At 44.7% G+C, this 26,979-nt stretch overlaps 1 protein-coding gene across 1 annotated transcript in view; it reads left to right on the top strand.

The window, feature by feature from the left end:
• Nucleotides 1–909: 909 nt before the first annotated feature.
• SPSB4 (splA/ryanodine receptor domain and SOCS box containing 4) overlaps nucleotides 910–26,979 on the top strand; it is a 344,397-nt gene continuing 318,327 nt past the window's right edge. Inside the window, exon 1 of the mRNA XM_075937532.1 lies at nucleotides 910–1,040. The gene's annotated coding sequence lies outside the window, so the exon portion shown is untranslated. The remainder of the gene's footprint in view (nucleotides 1,041–26,979) is intronic.

Below are 26,979 nucleotides of genomic sequence, written 5' to 3'. Positions count from 1 at the left end.
TTATTTAATCTGAGCTGCATTATTACAGTGACTCACAGAGACACCTGGGGGGCTGACAGACTTGCTGGGCCTGTGGGCAAGGCTGAGGGCAGGGATCTGTGCTCCTAGAAGGGGTGGGGCCTCAAGCAGAAGGGACTGGTGCTAGGCAGCCCTCAGTGCCACTCGGAGTGTGCCACACAGGGCTCTGGTGGCGATTTAAAAGGCCTGGGGCTCTGGCTGCTACCGTAGTAGCGGTGGCAGCCAGGAACCTCAGGCCCTTTTTAATCATGGAACAGTCCTTCCCTCGTCAACAAGCCAGGGCCACCAAGAAAGATCAGGACTCTGCTAGGCTGGGTACTGTGCAGCTACAGAGGAAAAGGCACAGTGAGTCTGGAAGAGTTTACACTTCCCTTTCAAACAGCACTCAGCTCCTGGACACCACAGCCAGCAAGACCAAGGTTAGGACAAAGGAAACAAGAAGATCATTCCTCACCCCAGCCAGCTACCTGTGCACCCAGCTGCTTTCTCATAGAATCACAGAGCTGGAAGAGACCTCAGGAGGCCATCAGATCCAGCCCCTGCCCAAGGCAGGACCAATCCCAACCTTAGAGCCGCCTTATTTACAAACAAAGGTGGTTGGAAATCAAGAAGGAAGCTAAACAGGGAGTGCCCCTAATGCCCAGCAAGGTAGCAGGGAAGGGGTGGCATTTCCCGGCTGCAGGCCCGAGGCAGCGGGTGAGGGCCAGCAGGGCTTTGGAGGACTAGCGGGGAAGGGGTCCCGAGTCCGAGGCGCGGCAGGAGCCAGGCTGACAGACAGTTCAGGGAGGCTGCGCCCTGGGGGAAGCCCCTGCCCGCGCTGCGCCTTTGGCCGGGTTGACGCTAGGACCCGGGGGAGCGTCTGGGGCTGAGCAGCAGCTCTCTGCTCTGCCGCGGCCAGCGAGGTGAGCCCGGCTTCTGGGCGTGGGGTTGTGCGGCTGCCCCGGGGTGCGAGGGGGCACGTCAGGGAGCGCGCTGGTGCCAAGCCAAGTTGGTTGGTGCGGCCGGAGCGGCGGCTGAGACCCGTGAGTAACCGCGGCGCTGCCCAGCGCGCACCACGAGCTGTTGCTGCTTTAAAACAACCCCTCCCCCCATGTGCTGCGCCGGGCACCCCGGTGTGCAACTCCACTGAAGTCAGCTGAGGAGGTGCTGCCCGGGGGGACTGCCCCCCCCAACGGGAGGAGGGAGCCGGAGATGAGGGAAAGGGACAGCGGAGTCATTCCAGCCACTCGCCATCCTGCCAGCTGGCGGGGGGCGGGACAATCCCTCCGCCCCCGGTAACGTTTGGGGAGACGGTGGCTTGTTCCCCGCAGTGCGGCCGGTAAGTGCTGAGGGGAACACGGACACCTGCTGCACCTTCCCGGCTCCTTACACAGCACTGCCTGCTCTGGACCCTGCTGTGCCTCTGCTGGAGCCAGAAACTTTGGTTTCCGCTCTGCGGTGCTATTGACGTGAAGAGGCACAACGAGAAAAGGGCAGGAAATAATTGATCTAGACCTTTGGCTTGAGCTTTAATTAATGTACCTGACCATTAAAAAATGTCCTCTCGCTTACCCCATAAGGAGACATATTTGGATATTTCACATCAATTGTACATTAAGAATTCGTGGTGGTATGTTGCATCTTAAGGTGTACTGTATTATCCAAAGGGAGTCTGTAACCTATGCAGTATGATGCTCTATGGTCATATACTGGGACATTGCCTAATATCTTTATAAAATCTATGTGCTGTACTGTCCTTTATTTCTAATAGTGATAGAAATGTAGCCTTGTTAGTCTGGGGTAGCTGAAGCAAAATGCAGGACAATGTAGCACTTTAAAGACTAACAAGATGGTTTATTAGTCTTTAAAGTGCTACATTGTCCTGCATTTTGCTTTATTTCTAAGACACAGCTTTGATTTCTGTCCAGAGCAGTGGACTGGGATTTAGGAGATTTGCCACTGCTCTGCTGGGAGACCTTGGGCAAGTCACTCCAGTTCTCTGAGCCTTATTTTCCCCGTCTATAAAATATGGTAAAGAGCATTGGGATCTCCTGGTGAAAAATGCTGCACCAGAGCTTGAAGTTATTATTATGATTAATTACCTTACGTTTTTCTTTTTACCACTTGGTTACTTGTGGAAATATTTTAGGTTCTGTTTTCCGAATGGAAATGAATACACAATGCAACTCATGCCAAAATTTGTTTATACAGGATCTTTGATCATGTTAGCTTGGATCTGGGCCATTAGGCATTAAGTTGGTCTGCACTATGAACTGACACTGGCATAACAACATCACTCAGAAGTGTGAAAAATCCACACCCCTAGTTATACTGATCTATCAGCTCTGGCTTGACAGGAGGGCTTTCCTTGTGCACATAGCTACTACTTCACATGAAGATGAATTAACAATGCCAGTGTTTCTCAAAGTGCCCATTTTGGAAAAGCCGCTAGTGGACCCATGCCACTTTGTTTACCTAAAGGGTTCTTAGCCACAGCAACTTGCGGCTCCCATTGGCTCATGGTTTACCATTTCCAGCCAAGGGAAGTGGTGGGAAGCTAGGGGTTAAGTTCAAGTCAAGATATGCAATTCCAGCTATGTTAATTGCATAGCTAGAATTGACATACCTTGATTCAAACCTTGGCACTGTCCCCACAGTGGGAGGTCAATGGAAGAAATACTCCCATTGACTTCCCTAAATCCGTGCAAGGAGTAGGAATACCAGCGCTAATGGGGGTATCTGCAGCATTCGATAGCGGGTCCTTAGAAAACCCTGCTAAATCGAATGCCAGAAGATCACTCTCCAGAGCATGGATCCATGGGTAAGTATAGACGTGGCCTCAGTTCTTAATTATGCTCTTTCAACAACTGATTTTCCCCTCCAGTTGTTGCATTTCACATGTTATATAACAGTGTGTACTGTAGCTAAAGCACCCATGAGGGTCACTAATTCTGTGTTTTGATACTAATCGAGACTGAAAATGGTAGGACCAAACCACTGAAGTGACATGTAAGCTCTCTGTGGTAAGCACAGAATTGCCTAAGGAAATACTGAATGTTGAACTGAGTTATTTAAACAATGCTCATGAGGAGGTTGTGTGTATTTCATAATATCACAGGTGGCCTGTTTACAGTAACAGTAGTTAAAGCCAGTGGTTGGTAATAACCACTATATCTAAATATATGAATAAGCTTAATATTAAAGCATATGTCCAAATAGTAATGTCTTTCTCTTTTCTCCATAGTCAGTAAGAAGAAAAAAAGTACCAAAGATGTATGTTGTGGTTCTGGTGTGTTTAGTGATTTTTTTAAACTCATTTTATAATTATTTCTTAAAGTGCATTAATCAAAACAGTCAAAGCATAATAAGAATGAAAGAATAAAATATTTTTAATAATCACAATGGTGTTATTCAAAAGGAGAGGTGAACTATACACAGAAATAAAAAGGGATTAGGGCAAAAATGTCACAGAAAATACACAAGGCTCACCCTCTGCTTCACTATGTGGATTATTGCCCATCCCCAGATAAGTCAGGCTCATACTCTAATGTGATCTGTAGAGAACTTGGAGGATCTGCCAAAGGCAGAGGGTATTATTTTGAAGTCTCCTGCCTCAGCACAGCTCCCTGTGGATGGCAATGCTGCTCCTGAATCTGCTCTTTGGAAGGATTTCCATGCAGGGGCAGCTCATGTCTATAGGCAAACTAAGCAGCCGCCTAGGGCGCCAAGTTGTATGGGGCGCCAAATTCCAAACCCTGCCCCTTCCATTTCCCATGTCTTACCTGGAGCACGGCTTCCCTGCGGCCAGGAGGGGGGTAAGTCCCGGGAGAGGCAGTGCATAGGGGGGTTTCCCCTATGCCGTGGGGGAGGGGCGGCCCCGGGGGAGGAGGAACATGGGAGGGGGGGTTCCCCTGCCCCGCGGAAGGAGTGGGTCGGCCCCGGGGGAGAAGGAACATGGGGGGGGGTTGGCCCCGGGGGAGGAGGAACGCGGGGGGGGGGTTCCCCTACCCCGCGGAAGGAGTGGGTCGGCCCCCAGGGAAGGAGGAACGCGGGGGGGGGGTTCCTCTGCCCCGTGGGAGGGGGGTTCGCCTCGGGAGAGGCGTGTGCTGGTTTCTCTCTGGGGGTGTGGGATCTTGGGAGGAGGCGGGTGCAGGGGAATCTCTCCCCCGACTGGCACCCTATTCCCTCTCCCCGGCCCCCGAACTCCATCCCCAGACCCCCAGCCACCAGCCCCAGAACTCCATCCCCAACCCCCCGGCCCCAAACCCCCAACTACCTGGCCCCCAGCCACAGAACTCCATCCTCGGCCCCCAGCCACAGAACTCCATCCCCACCCCCCCTCTCCCCAGCACAGAACTAAAACCTTCAGTCAATATCTGCCGTTGGGGGGAGGGGGGCGCGGATTGCATGGTTCGCCTAGGGAGCCAGTTGCTGGCAGCTAGTCTAGGGCTGTCCCTGTTTTCACAGTGCAAAGAAGTAAGTTCCACATAATTTCTGAATACATTATCCTTTCAACTTTTCTGTAGGGAAGTATTTGTAGATCACATTGCAATTGCTGGTTAGCAGTAATGTGAGAAATCCTAAAGGATGATGCCTTTCTAGAAAGGATTTTTCATAGCTTCTGTCAGTGGTAATGTTAAAAACCCTCTCTCCCTTCCTCTCCCCTCCCCCCCCCCCCCAAAAAGAGATTGATTAATCTTTATCATTCAGGACAAAAGTAAGGAGTTTTTCTTACATAATACCTTACTGAAGTTTGTGAATATTGTAAAATTGGCACAAAGGTGGTACCACTATTTGGGGGCATTTCCTATTTGAAGCTGACACCTAAGAATCTGCAGGTTAATTGTATATATAATCTGTATTGAGACAGAAGTTAATGTCATCAGGTCCTTGCTTAATTCTGAAAAGACTTTTCAAGTCCAATGACTCATTCTGCACCCTTAAAGGAAATGAGCTCCTGATCTTCCCCAATGAGCTTTCCCATAGACATCAATTATGTACAATCAAGTGCTATGGGAGCAGGGTTAGGCACACTTAAAGCATGTTCAGTATGGATTAACATGCATTAAACACTATGCTACGTCTACATTGGCCCCTATTACGGAATGGGCATGCAAATGTAGCACTTTGGAAGAGGCAAATCCGCGGGGGATTTAAATATCCCCCGCAGCATTTGCATTTTCATGGTTGCCGCTTTTTTCCAGCTTGGAGATAAGCCAGAGAAAAGCGTCCAGACTGGCGCGATCCTCCGGAATAAAGCCCTATTCCGGAGGATCTCTTATTCCTACTTGTAAGTAGGAATAAGAGATCCTCCGGAATAGGGCTTTATTCTGGAGGATCACACCAGTCTGGATGCTCTTTTCCGGCTTTTCCCCAAGCCAGAAAAAAAGCAGCGGCCATGTTTATTTAAATCCCGCGGGGGATATTTAAATCCCCCGCGCATTTCCCTATTCTGACTTCTCTCATTTCCATAGCTATTATGGATTATGTGGCCAGTGTAGACACAGCCTATGTGTATTTTATATTTGGGTCAAACTTTGCTGAAGGATTTCTTGCTTAAAGAGGTCTTGCGTACAGTGTATAGGAGTTAGGCAATTGGATAGGAATCAGGATTTACTCGAGTTTAGTTATTTTATAATGTTTCCTCTTGGGGAGTTTTGTTATTGTACAAAATACAACATAAATGAAAGAGTAGCACTATCTATTATTTTCTTGCTCTGTTTACAATACCAGGTTTAGGGTTGCCAGGTGTTTGGTTTTGAACCAGACAGTCCAGTATTTGAGCTTTCTGTTCGGGAAACAAATTGAGAAAATATAAATGTCCAGTATTTTCTAAATAAGATGTAATGTAGATTGAGATGTAATGTCAAGTGTGTCCGGTATTTTTGTTGAAACCATCTGGCAATCCTAACCAGGTTCCATTTCTTCACTCTGGCTTCATACACTTTAAAAAATCAGATAAAGAGTTCTAGATAAAGAAGATAGAAATGCTTCTTTCTAGTAAGTTCTAGTCCAATACTTGAGAAAATATACTAGTTCTAAAACAGGGGTTCTGAAGCTCAAGGTATGTGACAGGCCGGCAGAGATTTTATAAACTGCTATCTTAAAAGTCTCTGGTGTATATCCTATGTCAGGGTGGGTCAACAATTCTTCCCAGCTCTCTGTCCCTCTCAAGGCTGCATCTGGGATCAATAGCAGAACTGAAGACAAGATGAAGTCTGCCTCATGGCACTTATATCTCTTTCCTGAGGTCTTCCTAGCCAGAGTGAGTCACATGATCAAGTGACCTGTCTGTGTTTCACATGTTGTCAGCCATTATGCTGGTTGCAGGTTTCCAGTTGCAGGTGTGAGGTGGCCACCTTGAGAGCCATTGTCCTTGGGACCTGTCAGCCGACGGTCAGGGCAGTGAGTGTGTGTGTGTTTGTGTGTGTGTACAGTACACCCGAGACTTCAACTGCTGAGACCGGGGTCCCTTGCAGTGGGCAACCTGGAAGAGGTTGATGGGCGCCCCAATAAGTGTACAGGAAGAGCTTATTACACTTCAGATTTCAGATGCTAGAATTCATAATTCCTTCGCAGCGGGCAGCCTCAGGGAGGCTGAGAAGCACCCCAACAGATTTTGCCACCTGGGTGTGACACAAATCCAAACGCCCAAGCTCTTCCTATACTGTGTGTATACTATACACCTGAGACTTCAACTGCTGAGACCGGGGTCCCTTGCAGTGGGCAACCTGGAAGAGGTTGATGGGTGCCCCAATAAGTGTACAGAGAGAGCTTATTACACTTCAGATTTCAGCTGCTAGAATTCATAATTCCTTCGCAGCGGGCAGCCTCGGGGAGGCTGAGAAGCGCCCCAATGGATTTTGCCACCTGGATGTGACACAAATCCAAACGCCCAAGCTCTCCCTATATCTGTCCCTTTATGACCGGCTGAAGTTCTTTTAAATTGTGCTTGGTTCTATTACAGCAACTGAAGGAGTCAGGTTAAAACTTAAACAGTTACAGGTTTATTTGAGGAAGCTTATAAATCATATGGTTGCAATGGCTATTGTTCTATTTCTTAACTACTAGCAAAATATAGATCTTAAAAATGGTTACAAAGAAGATAAAGATAGGAAAAAAATAGAAATAATGGTACCAAGTAACAGCTTACTCTTTCTATGTGTACACTTAAGACAGAGGACCACATCCAGGTACAATTTTTACTCCCTTCTGTGCCTCTCGACTCCAGCATGTCAGGCCAGGGCTGGTCCCTCAATTCCTAGGAAAGACGAAAATATGAGGTGGGCGTCCCCATAGAACCTCGGGAGGTCAAACACCTAACCCGACCAGCAGGTAGAGGGTAGAATGACACTCAAAGTGAGTGTGTGCTGGACCCATCTTTTATACTCATGGGGCCACGTATTTGTCTTTCTTATCTGTCATGCCAAATGGGGCTGGTCTGTCTTTTGTGAGACCAGTTCTTACAAGGGAGTTGTGAACTTAATTTACACTTGTAAGAGAGATAACTAAATTGGAATTACTGGGCATTCTTTTCTCAGTGGGAAATTCCTCTCCCAGGGACTATGTGTGTGTTCGAATCAACATGGGTGCCAGCCGGGGCAGTTCTCGCAGCCTCGAGGCCAGCTTATTGACTTAATCGCTCTCTCTCTCCACATATCTGTTTTTTCAGCTTCTCAGGATCAGATGAGCCAGCATAGACTATGCTGATTTTACTGCTCCTTCTCTGCCCTGTATGCTTCAGAGAGGCAAATAAGATGGATGATATGGGGGGTTGGTCTGTCTGGCTACAGGGCCGTGCTAGTTAGCATAGTCATTCATTGGACATTCTTTCCTCACAGCAGGCAGTCCAGGCTTATTGCTCTGTCTCAGGCAGAGAACCTTCACAGTACAAGCATAGAGTCCATATTTATAACTCCACATACAAACTTCACACAATTACATGAGTAGCATACATAGAATCAATAGAACATAAGCTTTCATTTGACACCGCACATGACCCCTTTGCACAGACACTTTGGAGCAAACAAACACCCTCCTGTGGGCGCAGCAGTGATCTGGCTGCTCCCCTTAAAATCCAATAATGTGACACCCCCAATGCAAAATTGATGCAGGAAGTGATACCAGTAATATCACTGAGGGCATCACAGGCCTCCCGATGTTTTGCCTCTGTGTTATGACAGGTTCTAATACAATATTAGAAACAAGAGTACATAACTGAACAAGTGTATGAAAACCAGGCTCGCCTACAATAGGTTTCCTCATTGCAAGGTCTGTCATAGAGACAACCATATCCTTGCCCTGTTTTATAAATCCAAGGTAAAACTTGGTAAGAACCATAGCCAATCGGATCTGCTTTTGCAGCATGATCCCCATGTGTGTCATGTGATCTTGCCCAGAGCTAAGGAAAATAATAAATTTATCCATGCCAGCTCTGGCAACTGTCTGAAATCCAATTAACACTGAGTTAATGTAGGTATCTTAGGACTTATGATACTAACATGAAAACATAATGGTGTGCCTCAGTTTCCTGTTCCACACTGTACATTATGGCTGGAATCTTCTCTGTCTGTAAGAAGTTCCAAAATCAGTTGCAGGCATTAACTTTGTAATATCAATATTATTATCAATATTATTAATATTATCGATATTAATAATTATTAATATCAATAATATTATGTCCTTTAACATAATGTGTGTCTTTTGAGACAACTCTTGACAAGTTACATGATCTTTCCATAAGATCATGCCCATTGCACATCTTTACAATTCTTGGTAACAATAGCACATTTGTTACAAAAGTTAACATTAGTAACAAGAACAACTCCATATCAAGTATATATTGACAACACTTTCTGTCATCATGCCACATCTTTGGCTCCATACCCTTGTAGTTTTGACCCTTCAGGTTTAAACTGCAATTTTCCTTTGCCAAAGCAAGTTTTGCCCTCCCCCCTTGTCCTGTGGGATTAAAACCTGAAGTCTCTGGTTTAACAAAGACAAAGGGCTTGCTGGGTGTGTCTTCCCACTCAGTCAAGTAACAATAACAAGCAGTAGACTTACAAATCTCTTGTCCTTCCACCTCCAACCTCTGCTCCCATATGGAATTAGATGTTAAGTTCCCTGATCGATTACAAGTGTCCGCGGTGTCTAGAGATGGAGATACCATCTCCTGCATTCTAGAGAGACTAACCACACAGCTGTTCAGCACACTTAGCTACACCGTTTTTCCCCTGAATCTGACACACATGCTGTCCACTCTCATAATCAACTTGGAAACATTTCTGTTCCAACCACAGTGACTTCCCAGCAAGCTGGTCAAATACAGTCACTTGGTTATCACAAGACTGTTCCAAATCTCTGGCTGTTCCTGCCTCATTTGAAACAATCCTCAACCCCTCTGAAACCTCTCAAACAATCCACACTGGATCTCTCTAAATCCAAGTCAGTAGACCAGACCCACTTCCTCAGATCAAAGGAAGTGGGTCTGGCCCACGAAAGCTCATCATCTAATAAACCATCTTGTTAGTCTTTAAAGTGCTACATAGTCCTGTATATTGTTTTAGCTACACCAGACTAACACAGCTACATTTCTATCACAAGTCAGTAGAGTCACTGTTAACAGAACAATTGTGTCTATCAGGAACTGAAACAAGTGTCTCACACAACAAGCTGCTGCCTTTTACAGGCAGAGCTTTCTCCTGATCTTGGCACTGTCACCTCCCTCAGCCCCTCCAAACTGCTTGCTAAAAACACTGTAAGGACTCTTCCCCATGAACTTCCTTAAGTAATAGTTTACCTTTCCCTGGCCCTGCAGCAGCATTGCCCTCCTGGGCCACAATCAACTTCTGAGATTCCTTTACTCCCTGAATCATCTCTGGCCCATCAGGTGGCTTCCTAGACTATCCCCTTTCAAGCAAACAGACAGACTCATGAGATACAAGGTCAGAAACATTTTCCTTCCCTTTGTAACTCTCTGGACTGGCACCCTGAAGGTTCCCTGTCCCAGCACACACAAGGGTAGGAACCGTTCTCTCCTTCAGGTAAAATACAAGTACTAGAACCATCTGATCTCTGGGATCCTGGCAAAACACCGACTGGACCTATCCAAGTCACAGCATCCTTCTCTCCAGCAGACAGGGTGCTGCCACGCACAGACAGATAACTAGAGACAGTCTCTCCTTCATCCTAGCACCCCTAGCTATTTTCAGGCCCACAGTTAGCACCTGAGAAAGCTTCTTTCACTGACACACTGCCACTCTCAGCAGCCAAACTACCACTTTTCACACACTGTGGCTGCTCATACGGTGCTTCCTCACACTACTCACTTCCAGTTTGTGCAAGTGCAGTTTCACAAGCATAATCGGGTGAGTTTAATAGCTGAGCCCTTTTGAGACAATAGAAACAGCATTTGCACACACAGCCCCAGTGCTGGGCTCTGTGGGGTTCACCTGGGTGTTTAGAACAACAAGATTAACATTGACTGGGCTTGGTGATCCACTCGCTACCCCTGGACACTCTCGTCTGAGGTGTCCAGGTGTCTCTCACAAGTGACACACCACTTGCTTCTCTGAGAGTAGGAGCTGTTTGGTGCATGAGCTTTTCTAGCAGAAGTGGGTCTGACCCCACCTTTAAACCCTTTCGTCTCTTGCGAGGGGGGGAGGTTGCACCCATATCGGGCCCTATTCTGGGTATATGCATCCACAAACTCTGTAGCCTGTAGGACTGATTTGGGCTCCTGATCACACACACCTGCCCGGACCCAGTCAGGCACAATATTCAGAAACTGCTCCAAGGTAATCAAATCCATCAGTTTTTCAAAATTCCCATTCGCTTTTCCCCCCATAACCCACTTTTTAACAAAGCCCATCAGCTTGTGAGCACGCTCCACATAAGCACAGTCATTAGACATTTTAAAGCTCCTAAATTTAACTTGGTGAAATTCAGGTGTAACCTTGAACCGTCTCAGTGCATAATCTTTAAACCGCTCATAATCTAAAGCTTCTTCCTCCCCCAGTTTATTAAATACCTCCCTGACTTTTCCATTCACTCTGGTCATCAGGACAGGCATGCCCTGGTCATCTGGGATTTGGTTCACATTGCAAATACGTTCAAAGGTGGCCAAAAACTCCTAGATTATTCTCATTATCTTTGTAGATGGGACAGATCCTTTCCCAACTCTTGCTGGCCAGTGGGGTGGGCTCTCAGGTCGCTGTAGCTTTTGCTGCTCCTCAAGCACTTGCAGCTGGAGTTGCCTGGATCTCTCCTCCATTGCCAACTCTTCCATTCGCAGGGCGGGGGCCTCTTCCTTCTCCTTTTGACAGAGGGCTGAAAGTGTCCTTTCATGTTCCAGCTTAACTCCCTTCAATGCTTGCTGTTTTCTAATCTCTTCTTCAACAGCATCCGTGGCATTGTGGGGGGAGCTGTTCTCTTGTCTGCTGGTCATTCAGCATTAGCAAAGATCTCAGCTCTGGCTTAGTAGCTTTCTTTCTAAAGTCAATGCTTTTCTCCAAGCACAAGTCTTCCAGAGCTCTACTGTCCAGACTCTCATACTGTTGCTGACTCATTGCAGCTATTCTTTTTAACCAGCTGAACTCTCAATACCAGAATCAAATTTAGAACAGTGTGGGGTCCTGATCCAAAGCTTAATTGACCAAGTTCTTTGGATCTTGCCGACTACGCCACTGTGACGAACAGGCCAGGTCTGGGCACCACTTAGGGCAAATTGCTCAAAACCAGTACTGCTTACAGCCCTAGACTGGAGACCTTTCCCAAATAGGCCACAAACCAGTCACACCGAGTGCTCCAGCTGCCAATCTGGCTAGCAAAGGAAGCCTCACGAGCAAAACCCCTCAGGTACCCCAGCTCTCTCTGTGCCACAATCAGTCCCGGACCTTACACACAAGTGAGGGGTTATAAAACCCAATCTGACCTACCCCGAATGGGTTCTCGTGGTCCCAAAGAATCAGCCACAGATTCCCAGTCAATTTACACCTTAGATCTTGCCCACAAGAGCACGCTGGGCCAATCCTTTAGAATCAAAAATCAAAAGGTTTATTAATTTTTTAAAAAAAGGTTGAGAGTAAGATTGTTAAGGAGAATACATTACATGAACCAATTACCAAGTTCTTGATGCAGGCTCTCAACAGAGATGTTATAAACGGCTATCTTAAGTCTCTGGAGTACATCCTATGTCAGGATGGGTCAACAGTCCTTCCCAGCTCTCTGTCCCTCGCAAGGCTGCATCTGGGATCAGTAGCAGAACTGAAGAAAAGATGTAGTCTGCTTCATGGCACTTATATTTCTCTCCTGGAATATCCCTAGACCTTAAAAATGATTCTTATTACTGTCTTATTACTATCAGTGCATTTGTTTCTAGCTCTGAATGTACGTGAGTTACCAGTGGTTCAAAGTTCCGTAGTGTATATGTCTCTTAGGAACTTGTTCAGCATTGGATAAAGTAAGTCCCAGATATTAGACCAGTGCAACTTTTTAGTCTTCTGTGAATAGATTTCACATGTGATAAACTGGTGCTTGTTGCTGATACTGAAGCTGTGAGAAAAGTTTGATGAGTATATAATAAATCCTTTTTGTAGTTCAGATTCCAAGGATTAAAATTGAATTGAATCCGTAAAGGGGATTGAAATTTTATCCCCACCCCGAAATCCCAATCTTGCAGATTGCCTTTACGTAATCCATGTCTCACCCAGCTACGGGAAAGTAGTTAGATACTGTGTAAAGCTTTGTTGGATTGTTACGTAGTGGACTGTTTGTCTGATCTATTACAGGTGAGTGGACCACTGTGAAGTTATGAAATTTATGCTGTTTTAGATCATTTGAGAGATTTTGTTTTTTGTTTTTTTTTTCCAAAAATTCTTTGGAAAAAGTGTGTACAAGGCAAACAACTTATATTATTGTTTTTTTGGATTTATTCCATCAGCACTGGATCATGAGCTCCTGAGTTAGTGCACTGGACAGTCGTGTTAAGAGCTTGTGTTAGATTCCAAGTGTAATTTTAAATTAGATGGTTAATATTTAAAAACAATTTTTTGGTGATTTCATATAAAATATGCCATGAATAGATGAAGTCCCATTTATCTTCTGGAGTTTGAGAGCTCTTTCAGTGCTGTTAATATGCATTTTTCATAGAGATTATAATGTGACTGATTCTCCCTGATGTTTTATGAAATGGATTTATGGACACATAGACTTATGGACGCATAACTCAGAGATGCTTGGGACAAATTACCTCATGTAACCTATCAATCTTAATGTCATAATCTGCTGGATCTGGTGGATTTGGTGTATGTGTCATTCTTGTGTGTAAAGTTAGATATATGAAGTATGTTATGGTTCATGATTTTAAAATTGCATAAGTAAGCCATCAAGGGAGTTTCCCTCAAGGTCCAGTCAACAGCAAACAGCCTCTTTTTTTTTAAGTCTTAGCAGTGGTTGGTCCTAGGAAGTCATGTGGCATCCCTCTCCCCCAACTAGTAGGGTCTGACAAGCTGTGATTTTTCTATGTAAGGGTGGAACACAGAAACAGACTTCCCACCCAATGGTAGATCTATAAAAAAATGGAAAACTGGCAGTTTCTGTGTCTTTGGCTGGCATGACACTACCAAGAAAATGTACCAGAGACCCTATGAAAAGGAACTTCCCTGGGTTTGGAGGCTTTGCTGGAATAAGAATAATTTTTGAGTAAGTTTGTAATATGTTTGTTCTGAGGTTTTAGTGTTAGAATTAGCTAAGTATTTTCTGTAATTTTAAATTTGTAATCTACTTTGCTCTGCCAGTTTTCACTTGCAGTCACTTAAATCCTATTGCTTGTACTCAATAAAATCACTTTTATTCACTATCAAGTCCAGTGTAAATAATTGTTACCGGGGGCGGGCAATCAGTTTCTTTCATTGTTAAAGGGGGCTTACCTAAATAATTCACTTGGGATTCTGATCCCATTTGGGGAATGGTATCCCAGGAAGCTTGGCCCAAAACTGCATTTTCCTTGGATCTGAAGAGTTTCAGTGTCTGTATTGCTCCTGGTGGGGGGCATGGATCTCAGCTCTGAGCCTTGGCTAGGGGAAACCAGCTGAGCTAGCCCAGTAGGACAGGGCGGTGAGAAGCCTCAGAGAGCAAGAAGGTGAGTGTCAGTGGCTTTGTGAGCACTCCAGGAAGCACCCCAAGATGTCTTCTGTGTCTGCACTCCATCACATATAATACTTTAAATTACATTTTAGAACTTGTGACAAAGAATGTACATTCCTATGGAATGTAGTCCCCGTGTACTAGGCATATACTTAACATGTGATTGGATGTTTGTTTAGCTTTTAATTGACAGAAACAACAGGCCTGATTCTCCTTTCACTCACACCAGTTTTATACTGGTTTAACATCATTTACTGGAGTGAAAATACTCCTGATTTCTGTTGCTGTGAGAAGAAAATTTGGTCCAGTGAATCTGGATGGCCCGCAAGAAAGCTTAAAAACGATGCCTCTACAGGCACTGGTTACCAAAACTTCCCAGAGTCACACATTCCCTGGCACTGAGAAATAAACAAACACACAAGCTGCCACCATCAAGTGATTTTATCCCTAAAACCAGAGGTGAACGCTTGAACCCATTCCCAAGGGTATCCCAAGCTCTTTTGCCCTCAAAAGAGCTTGAAAAAAGTAAAGAGAAAACCAAGCTGCAATATCTGGTAGCTGATCCTTCAGTCGGAGGCATGCGGATACACACAGACAGACCTTCCAGGACACAAGAATCAAATCATCGCCTTAAAAAAAGTGATTTTTATACTTGGTTGCTAGATGTTACAGAGCAACTAAGGAAAACAAATTTAAACACAGAGAAAAGTCTCTGGGCATAGTGCTAGATGGTAAGTGGGGAGGAGAGGCATAGATTCACACAGAGCAGTGCAAACGAAAGCACAAAATAAAGAAAAATTACCCTGAATGCTGCTAGATTCACTTTCCCCTTTACTTACTTCCAATTTCCTCTTTGTTAAGTCCACTCCCATACCCCAAATTCCTTGGAGACATGATAGTCCCCCTGGGTTTAAATCATTCTGTCTCTCTCAGCTCCTGGCTTTTCTCTCCCACATAAGGAAAGCAGGCAGGGAATCTATACCCAATTCAAATTCCAAGCCTCCATCATGACTGGCTCTCCCATCACCCTGGCCAACACCTTTGCTATCTACCTGAGTTTAACACCTTAGTCACCGGGTGCTGGTCAGTATTCCTCCTGTCCATCACATGGACCATTAGCCAGATTTTACTATCATGAACACAATGGTAAATCCAGACACACTGCACTGACACAAGTTAATTGACTCTGGATTTACACACATGTATCTGAGAGCATAATTTGGCCCTGTTACTACAAATTTAATTGAAATATTACTAAAAAATCAGGCAATTAAGCTTTTATTTGGGTAAACTTTTTATTTCATTTTTTGGCTTCTGACTTTTAAGGCTTTGTTGTTTCATTTTGCTATGGTGCCAAGCTCCAACAAAAAACAAATGCTATAGCAGACATTTTTCTAAAACACCTGTTCCCAATGCACTTTAGCAGCTGTTTATTGTTAATTGTACATTTTTGTTTTTTAGTATGTTCAGGGATCTTAAACCCAAAAGTGCAATTTTGGGGTAAGAATCTTTTATTTTCTATTTATAAATTGGCATTTTAAAGTATGCTGAGCAATGGTCTGGTCACAGAATGCTAGTGAAAAGGCAGCTTTATAGTCTGCAAATACATTTGAAACATCTGGGGTTCAAAATGAGCACGGAACTTATCAATTATGTGCCAGATATGCCAAAGGTGCTTCCTTGTTATTCTCAAAGGACGCTTCCTTGTTGAGTCTGCAGACTTTCAATTTTGAGACAAAGGGCTGAAACCATTTCTTCCATCTGTAGTTTATTTTTATTTCAGCAATACTCTTGCTTTTCTGAAAGGCCAGTAGCCCTACTGTGAGCCAACCATGCCTTGTTGTATATTGCTTTGTGGGAAGCATGCAAACTTTTTCTGATGTTTATAGTCAGTTCTCACAGGTATAATTGGAAGCTAAAGTGATGATTCTTAATAGCAAAGGGGTTGCAATGAAGATACAGGAGTTCAAAGCCTGCAAAAGGACAGATGATAACACACAATCTTGAGTAGAATGCTTAATCCATATCCTCTACTAATCCTTTGTAGGTGGGGGAAAATATCCATCATGGAACTGTATCCCTGACTTCTGACAAGTGGAAAGAACTTTTCAAGGATGTAGTTAATTCAGTGCAGAGTGGTCTCTTGTGCATAATTGCTTCTGAAGCTAACTGCTTTCTGTAGATCAGCAGCAGGGTTCCTTAAATCCTTAGCAAAATGGGGATTATTTAAATTTGGTATATATTGCACTTGTAAGGCAAACTCCCTGCTGATTAGAAAGTGGTGCTGAGATTGAATTAATGAGAATTTTTCTGTCAGCTCCTTAAAGTGACTGTTTAATAACCCCCTTTCTTGTCAGCCCTGATCTGCCAATGTGGTACAAATTTCAGCTATAATTTGATAATGGGCTAATTCTTGTATGATGAATACCACATGGGGAGTTGATTTGCACCAGCATGCCTGCTTATTCACTCCAGGATGACACTGGGCCTGAGTCACAGCTTGCTTAGTTGAATTTGGTTTTAGGTAACTTGGCAGATATCACTGGCATTTATGTTAGAACAAAATCAGTATAAGAGAGAACAGGGTGAAGTCCATTGTGTTGTGAAGCACACTTTAGTCCCATGAGGCAGTATAGGTTGCTGTGTTATAGTGTTTCTTAAACTGTGTTCCGTGGCACACCAGTGTCGGAGGTGTGCTGTGGAGAACAACAGTTCAAAATGGCCACCCTTAAAGGGACAGGTGACTTTTTTACCCGACCCTATTGTTCTTTTTTTTTTGCCTCAACAAAAAGTCGTTGGTGTTCCTCCATCTTAAAAAGTTTAAGAAACAGTGGTCTAGAGATAAGATGCCCCTTTCAGCGTCATGTGTTGATACCCTGCTCTTCATCTGCTGAACTCTTTCTCTCTCTCATGTCAGGGTTGTCCTTAAGATTTATGGTGTGGGAAGGAAGCTGTGCTTAGGGCTATGGGGGCAGGAGCAGGAAGGGAGAAATAGGAACTAGGAGAGTTGCTGCACATTTTACTTGGGGTCTTGGCCCCCCAGGGCTCTGCCATTGGCTTTACATCCAGGGCATGTCTACACAGCAGGGCTAAAGCTGAAATAAGCTACGCAACTTGAGCTATGTCAGTTGCATAGCTTAAGTTGAAACAGGTATGGGGACAGGAGCAGACAGGTTGAAATAGCTTATTTCGGCTTTTGGCGCTGTCTACATAGCAGGAAGTCCCAGAAAGAGCACTCTTCCTTTGACTTCCCTTACTCCTCGTAAAATGAGGGTTACAGGAGTCAGAGTAAGAAGTCCTCCAGTTCAACATTATTTCAATATTATGTTAAAATAACTGCTTGCTGTGTAGATGCGGACTATGATATTTCAGAATAACACTGCTGTGTAGGCATAGCTCCAGAGTCCCAGCTTCCACCAAGTGTGCCATTCCCAGCCTCATTCCTACCTCCACCTGTGGCCCTAGTCTCTGCCCCCAGCCCTGCTCAGGTCCCCCCTCCCAGAGACATGGCCCTGCTCCTGGCCCCAATGAGGTGGAGTGGGTGAGCAGTGGCTGTGCAGAGACTGCAGTGGCCCGGAGGCCTGCTTGATGTCCCCTCCTAGCAGCAATCCTAGACATAGAATCATAGGGCTGGAAGAGACTTAAGGAGGTCATCGAGTCCAGCCCTCTGCCCAAAGCAGGACCAATCCAAACTAAATCATCCCAGCCAGGGCTTTGTCAAGCCAAGACTTAAAAACCTCTAGGGATGGAGATTCCACCACCTCTCAAGGTAACCCATTCCAGTACTTCACCACTCTCCCTGGGTATGTCTACACTACCACCCTAGTTCGAACTAGGGTGGTAATGTAGTCAACCGGAGTTGCAAATGAAGTCCGGGATTTGAATTTCCCGGGCTTCATTTGCATGTTGCCGGGCGCCGCCATTTTTAAATGTCCGTTAGTTCGGACTCCGTGCCCCGCGGCTACACACGGCACAAACTAGGTAGTTCGGACTAGGCTTCCTATTCCGAACTACCATTACTCCTCGTGGAATGGGGCATGGAGTCCGAACTAGTGGACATTTAAAATGGCGGCACCCAGCAACATGCAAATGAAGCCTGGGAAATTCAAATCCTGGGCTTCATTTGCAACTCTGGTTGACTACATTACCACCCTAGTTTAAACTAGGGTGGTAGTGTAGACATACCCCCAGTGAAATAGTTTTCCTAATATCCAACCTAGACCTCCCCCATTGTAACTTGAGACCATTGCTCCTTGTTCTGCCGTCTGTCACTACTGAGAACAGCCTTTCTCCATCCTCTTTGGAACCTCCCTTCAGGAAGTTGAAAGCTGTTACTAAATCCCTTCTCATGTAAATAAGCCCAAATCCATCAACCTCTCCTTGTAGGTCATGTGCTCCAGCCCCCTAATCATTTTGGTTGCCCTCCGCTGGACCCTCTACAATGCGTCCACATCCTTTCTGTTAGTGGGGGGCCCAGAATTGGATGCAGTACTCCAGATGTGGCCTCACCAATGCCGAATAAAGGGGAATAATCACTTCTCTAGATCTGCTGGCAATGTTCCTCCTAATGCACCCTAATATGCCATGAGCCTTCTTGGCTGCAAGGGCACACTGTTGACTTATATCCAGCATCTTATCCACTGTAATCCCCGGGTCCTTTTCTGCAGAACTGCTACTTAGCCAGTCAGTCTCGAGTCTGTAACAATGCTTGAGATTCTGGTGCACCAAATTTGGTGGTCCTCATTTTCCCTGTCTCAGGGATGAGTGTGGTAGTGCATATGGGGGGGAAGAGGGGCAGTAAATAGGAATCTATATTTCTGTTTTGGGCAAGAGGAAAGACACGTTGGCACTACTAATATCACATAACTTTACTTTTTCAGTTAGTTGGGCCTCCAACAGAATACACTAGGTTAGATATGCCATTTGTGACTAAAATGCTAGATATTTACTATTTAGTGTTTCTTGTGTAGCTTGTGAATATTTTTATACTGCTGGTCTGAGCAAAATGAGTGAACTTGTCTATTTCTTATTCTATCGTGAAAGGAATAAGGTCTTACTTAGGTTTATGGTGCCATTTGTTTCCCATCTTATCTCTTATTTTAACAGTTTAGTGTTTTTAAAGTTTTTAATAACATTATTAAAATAACCATTTGCAAGTTACTTTATGGTAGGGGGTAATTTAATTCCCCTCTCTTTTAAGACTACTATATTGATCAGCTGTAACATTTAAATATTGTGCTGAAAATTTGCTTTGGCATTGATTCAAATTTTCCACAGCTCCCAGAAAAAATGACTCTTAAATGACATTGTAAGAACAAAATATTGTTTTGGTATTAACTGGTAGAACATTGTTTTTGTAGGTTACCAATAGAACCATATTTCTCGAACATGCATTACACAACATTCAGAAGTATTGTATATTTTAAGTAAAAATAGCCCTTTGAAAACACAGTCTTTAAAGTTCCATGGGGGTCACTGTTTTTGCTGAAAAAGTCTAACAGAGCTATCTCCAGGAAACCTGTGAAGTATATTCACATTTCCTTTGAATACAATTAAATCTTCCTCCTGTGAAGGCGTTTCCAGATAAGGCTATTATCTGTCAATGCAGGAATCCTGATTAACTGATCAAAAACATAGTTTGTGGAGAATGGGTTTAGCACCAGGGGACCAAGGTCCTTGCCATAGTAATTATGCAAATCACCTTTATACAAAAATGCCAAATTAATTCAATTACAAATTGAATGTTGTTTACTCTTTTCTAATACTGTAAATTAAACATGTATCTTGAACTAACATACTATTTACTATTGTTCCTGGAGACCTTCAAAATGGGGGTTCTTCCCTGTTATTGAAATGGGTGTGAGATATTTTCATGAGGCATACCGGAGCGGTCAACAAAGGCTTCCCTTGTCGACTGCGCTGTGTCTAGACTGCCGCGCTGTGCCGGATCAGCTGATAGTCGGCACAGCGCGGCGGCCATTTTTATTTTAATAAAGCGGGGATTGTTTAAATCCCCACTTCATTGACTATGCCGAGAAAACTATTTTACATGGCTCTATCGATGGAGCCTTGTAGTCTAGATGTACCCTTTTAGGCAACCGCATTCTGAAATAGGCACAAACCTTGAATGAGAAATTACATATATGGGTTAAACATACTTTCTGGTTTTTATGCTTTGTATAGTTTGTCATCCACTGATCTCAAAAATCTTTCTATAAATAATCATGATAAGAGTTCCCACCTTCCTGATAACCATTAGGAAATGTTGGTTTTCAGATGCTTTCTGTACAGCATCTGTTGCAGATGAGAGTACTGGCTGTTTGTAATTGTTAATAATTGATATCTGCTATTTTTGCATGTATAATTTTGAACCCACAAATAATTATGCCAGTAGTGAGTAGCTTTGGTAACTTTAATTCAGGGTATTGAGCTTTGCAAGTAACTGATCTGTTAGTGTTGTTTTTAATGAAATATTTAGACAGTTATAGTTACTATAGAAGTATTCAAAAACCTGTCATGCCTTTAGTATCTCTTTTGCACCATATCGAAGATAGGACTGTTTAAAGCTTACTCATGGTGAGTAATAGTTACTCTTGTGAAATAAGTGTAGGTGCCACTCAGTGGGCTACATTCTCATACCGTTACTCACCGTAAGGCCTTGATCCTCACTGTGAATAATACACTTGATTGTATGGACTATTCATTCAATCAGACCTCTCACAGTGTGTCACTTTAAGCACATGTAGAAATCTTGCAGGGTCAGGGTCTCAGTAGCATCTTACTCAACAAACAGGTCTATGGAATTCTGTGGGGGTATGTGTACAGTAACATAATAAGCAATATGAGTAAGGTTTGAAGGTTTGGCTCACTATGAATGAGAGCCACAGATCTGCATCTCCAGTCCACACTGCTTGCGAACAGGAACAGCTAACAGGGAGTTTAGAGGGGGAGGTTAGAGGGCGCTAGTGACTTCTGGCCTTCTTTAAACATAACTTTTATAATATCTATATTCCAGACATTTAATAAGAAGCCCAGTTTATACTTAAACTTATTTATAAGAAAAATGGAGACAGAAACCCAGCAGCAGAGTGGGGGCTATCCTGTTTATTGCGTCGAGTGTAACATGTATGATTACCTGCCCTGTGGACGGGTGGCATATGTGTGCACCTGATGCAAGGAGCTCCTGACCTTCAGAGACCGAGTCTGGGCATTGGAGGCCAGGGTGGATAAACTGGAGGAGCTAAGGGAAGTAGAGAGATATGTTGATGAGACTTTCCAGGACACTGTAGTACTGTCCCACCTCCAGTCTGAGAGCCCCAGTGCTCTTAAAGAGGATAAAAGACTCAAGGGAGCAGAGCATTCAATGGGAACAGAGGGAAACCATCCCATAGTTGGGACCCTCCTTTCAGAGGATGTTGCGGTATCCTCTCGCACTGAGGATACCTCTGAGGGGAAGGGAATGCCAGTTCTTAGGAAGAGGCAGGTGTTAGTAGTGGGTGATTCGATCATTAGAAACATAGATAGTTGGGTTTGTGATGACTGGGAGAACCGTATGATCACTTTCCTGCCTTGTGCGAAGATTGCGGATCTCTCGAGGCATCTAGATAGACTTATTTGTAGTGCTGGGGAGGAGCCAGTGGTCGTGGTACATGTAGGTACCAATGACGTAGGGAAGGGTAGGAGAGATGGAGGCCAAATTTAGGTTGCTAGGAAAGAGACTGAAATCCAGGACCTCTATGGTGGCATTCTCGGAAATGCTTCCAGTTCCACGCGCAGGGCCAGGTAGGCAGGCGGAGCTTTAGAGTCTCAATGCGTGGATGAAACGGTGGTGTAGGGAAGAGGGGTTTGGATTTATTAGGAACTGGGGACACTTTTGGGAGAGGGGGAGCCTATACAGGAAGGATGGGCTCCACCTAAACCAGGGTGGAACCAGACTGCTGGCACTAAACATTAAAAAAGCCGTAGAGTAGCTTTTAAACTAAGAGATGGGGGAAAGCCGATTGGTGCGGAGATGCAAGTAAATGGATGGAGATTTCTCTTAGAGGAGAATCCATTGATAGAGATTCTCTAAGCTGTAGTGAGAAAGAGAGGAGGAGAGAGGACAAACCATGGGCCAGAGCAGACAAACAACCGCATATACAGGCAGTCCCTGGGTTACGTACAAGATAGGGACTGTAGGTTTGTACTTAAGTTGAATTTGTACTTAAGTCGGAACTGGCATCCAGATTCAGCCGCTGCTGAAACTGACCAGCGGCTGACTACAGGAAGCCCGAGGAAGAGTTTCTCTGCCCTGGGCTTCCTGGAATCAGCCGCTGATCAGTTTCAATAGCAGCTGAATCTGAACGCCTGGGACAGAGCAGCTGGGGCGCTGCCAGGTAGGTCCCTGCAGCGCCGCACCTCGGTGCTGCAGGAACCAACCCGGCAGCACCCCAGCTGCTCTACCCCAGGTGTCCCCAAGTCAGCTGCTGCTGAAACTGATCAACGGCTGATTCCAGGAAGCCCGGGGCAGAGCAACTTTGCCTCGGGCTTCCTGTAGTCAGCCGCTGGTCAGTTTCACCAGCAGCTGACTTGGGAACGCCTGGGGCAGAGCAGGTGGGGTGCTGCTGGGTTGCTCCAGTAGCACTGCTCCTAGGCGCTACTGGACCAACCCAGCAGCACCCCAGCTGCTCTGCCCCAGGTGTCCTGATTCAGCCACTGCTGAAACTGACCAGCAGCGGCTGAATCAGGACGCCTGGGGCAGAGCAGCTGGGGTGCTGCCGGGTTGGTCCTGTAGCACCGCAGAGCGGCGCTGCACAACCAACCGGCAGCGCCCCAGCTGCTCTACCCCAGGTGTCTGCGAGAAAAGCCTGCTCTGCCGGGGGGGGCGCACTAGCTGCCCCCCCCCCCCAGCAGACCATGGAGACACAGGCTGCAGGACCGAGACGCGCCATGGTGCCGCCGCCTGGGTCCTCCGCGGTTTGCTCCACGTCTCCCTGGTCTTCTGGGGGCCCCCCCAGCAGACCAGGGAGATGCGGAGCAAAGCTGCGGAGGACCCGGGCGGCGGGACCGCAGCGCGTCTGGGCGGTCCCGCTGGCCCGGTCCTCCGCGGCTTTGCTCCGCATTTTCCTGGTCTGCTGGGGGGGGGGGGGGGGGGACACTCCCCAGCAGACCAGGGAGACGCAGAGCAGCTTTTCTCACCCCAGAGGACGGGGGCAGTGGGACCGCGGCGCGTCTGGGTGGTCCCCCCGCCCGCATCCTCCGGGGCGGGAAAAGCCCCGTTCGTAAGTACGGATCCGACGTAAGTCAGATCCGTGTAACTCTGGGACTGCCTGTAAAGGAATCCAATGCATCAGGGAAGGACAGACAAATAAGCAGTGGCAAATTTTAAAGTGCTTCAACACAAATGCTAGGAGTCTGACTAATAAGATGGGTGAACTGGAGTACCTCGTATTAAAGGAGGAGATTGACATAATAGGCATCACTGAAACCTGGTGGAATGAGGAAAATCTGTGGGACACAATCATACCGGGATATAAAATATATCGAAAGGATAGAGCAGACCGGGTGGGTGGCGGAGTGGCACTGTATGTGAAAGATAATGTAGAATCAAATGAAATAAAAATGTTAAATAAATCAACATGTTCAATAGAATTGCTATGGATTGTAATTCCATGCTCCAATAATAAGAAATTAGCAGTAGGGATATATTACCGACCACCTGACCAGGACAACGATACTGACATTGAAATGCTGATGGAGATTAGAGAGGCTACCAAAATAAAGAACTCTATAGTAATGGGGGATCTTAATTATCCCCATATTGACTGGATACATGTCACCTCAGGAAGAGAAGCAGAGATAAAATTTCTCAATGGCATAAATGACTGTTTCTTGGAGCAGCTGGTACAGGAACCCACAAGGGGAGAGGCAATTCTCGATTTAGTCCTGAGTGGAGCGCAGGATCAGGTCCAGGAGATAACCGTTACAGGACCGCTTGGGAATAGTGACCATAATATAATAACATTTAACATTCCTGTGGTGGGAAGAACATCTCAGCAGTCCAGCACACTGGTATTTAATTTCAAAAAGGGGAATTACACAAAAATGAGGAGGTTAGTTAAACAGAAATTAAAAGGCACAGTGACTAGAGCCAAATCCCTGCAAGCTGCATGGAAACTTTTTAAAGACACCATAATAGAGGCCCAACTTAAATGTATACCCCAAATTAAAAAACATAGCAAGAGACCTAAAAAAGAGTCACCGTGGCTTAACCACCATGTAAAAGAAGCTGTGAGGGACAAAAAGGCATCTTTTAAGAAGTGGAAGTCCAATCCTAGTGAGATAAATAGAAAGGAACATAAACACTGTCAAATCAAGTGTAAAAATGTAATAAGAAAAGCAAAAAAAGATTTTGAGGAACAGCTAGCCAAAAACTCAAAAAGAAATAACAAAATGTTTTTTAAGTATATTAGGAGCAGGAAGCCTGCTAAAAAACCTGTGGGTCCCCTAGATGATCGAGATATAAAAGGAGCAATCAAGGACAATAAAGCCATTGATGATAAACTAAATGATTTCTTTGCTTCAGTCTTCATGGCTGAGGACGTTAGGGAGATTCCCAAATCTGCACCGTCCTTTGTGGGTGATGAATCTGAGGAACTGTCCCGGATTGAAGTGTCATTAGAGCAGGTTTTGGAACAAATAGAAAAACTTAATGTTAACAAATCTCCGGGACCGGATGGCATTCACCCAAGGGTTCTAGAAGAACTCAAATGGGAAATTGCTGAACTATTATCTGTGGTTTGTAACCTATCCTTTAAATCGGCTTCCGTACCTAATGACTGGAAGGTAGCTAACGTGACACCAATATTTAAAAAGGTCTCTAGAGGTGATCCTGGCAATTACAGACCGGTAAGTCTAACTTCAGTACCAGGCAAATTAGTTGAAACAATAGTAAAGAATAAAATTGTGAGGCATGTAGAAGAACATAATTTGTTGGACAAAAGTCAACATGGTTTCTGTAAAGGGAAATCATGTTTTACTAATCTATTAGAGTTCTTTGAAGGGGTTAACAAACATGCAGACAAGGGGGATCCAGTAGATATAGTATACTTAGATTTTCAGAAAGCCTTTGACAAGGTCCCTCACCAAAGGCTCTTATGTAAATTACATTGTCATGGGATAAGAGGGAAGGTCCTTTCATGGATTGAGAACTGGTTAAAAGACAGGAAACAAAGGGTAGGAATAAATGGTAAATTTTCAGAATGGAGAGGGGTAACCTAGTGGTGTCCCCCAAGGGTCAGCCCTGGGACCAATCCTTTTCAACTTATTCATAAATGACCTGGAGAAAGGGGTAAGCAGTGAGGTGGTAAAGTTTGTGGATGATACCAAACTGTTTAGGATAGTCAAGACAGAAGCAGACTGTGAGGGACTACAAAAAGATCTCACCAAACTGAGTGATTGGGCAACAAAATGGCAAATTAAATTTAATCTGGATAAGTGTAAAGTAATGCACACCGGGAAAAATAACCCAACTATACATATAGTATGATGGGGGCTAATTTGGCTACAACAAATCAGGAAAGAGATCTTGGAGTTATCATGGATAGTTCTCTGAAAACGTCCACAGAGTGTGCAGCAGTGGTCAAAAAGGCAAATAGGCAAGGAATTATTAAGAAAGGGATAGAAAATAAGACACAGAATATCTTACTGCCCCTGTATAAAACTATGGCACGCCCACATCCTGAATACTGTGTACAGATGTGGTCTCCTCACCTTAAAAAAAGATATTTTGGCCTTGGAGAGGTTTCAGAAAAGGGCAACTAAAATGATTTGGGGTTTGGAACGGGTCCCATATGAAGAGAAGTTAAAGCAACTGGGACTTAGAAAAAAGGAGACTGAGGGGGAATATGGTAGAGGTATATAAAATCATGAGTGCTGTGGAGAGGGCGGATAAAGAAAAGTTATTTATTAGTTCCCATAATAGAAGAACTAGAGGATTCCAAATGAAATTAATGGGTAGCAGGTTTAAAACTAATAAAAGAAAGTTCTTCTTCACACAGCGTGTAGTCAACATGTGGAACTCCTTGCCAGAGGAGGCTGTGAAGGCTAGGACTATAACAGAATTGAAAGAGAAGCTAGATAATTTCATGGAGGTGGTCTGAGGAAGTGGGTCTGGCCCACGAAAGCTCATCATCTAATAAACCATCTTGTTAGTCTTTAAAGTGCTACATTGTCCTGCATTTAGGTCCATAAAAGGCTATTAGCCAGGGGATGGAAATGGTTTTTCCTGGCCTCTGTTTGTCAGAGGCTGGAGAAGGATGGCAGGAGACAAATCGCTTGATCGTTGTCTTCGGTCCACCGTCTCTGGGCTGGCCACTGTCGGCAGACAGGCTACTGGGTTAGATGGACCTTTGGTCTGACCCAGTACGGCTGTTCTTATGTTCACTCACAAATGAATCAGATTTAAACATAAAGACCCTTCCAGGAAATTTTCTGGGGGTCTTTATAGTAGAACCAGTTGTGGGATTCAGGGGGATTACCTCATAGTTATTTTATACTATTACTATTCATTCAAACAGACATCTCACAGTGAATCACTTTAAGCACATGTAGAAATCTTGCAGGGTCAGGATCTCAGTAGCATAATTTACTGTAGCTTTAATTAGCTTAGCATTCAAACAAAACTGGGATGGAAAAAATAAATAAAACCTTCATCTTTGAAATTATATAACATGAAATATTCTTAGATCTCCCTTGCAGACAGTAAAATTTTACTTCATTATAAGGAATAAAAGTAGTTGTACTGCAAATTTTATAGCTTTATTTCAGCTGGTTATCATTGAGCGCTTTTATGATTTT

Source organism: Pelodiscus sinensis, chromosome 10, assembly GCF_049634645.1.
Source record: "Pelodiscus sinensis isolate JC-2024 chromosome 10, ASM4963464v1, whole genome shotgun sequence".
Taxonomy (NCBI): domain Eukaryota; kingdom Metazoa; phylum Chordata; order Testudines; family Trionychidae; genus Pelodiscus; species Pelodiscus sinensis.
This window is presented reverse-complemented; position numbering and strand designations above follow the sequence as displayed.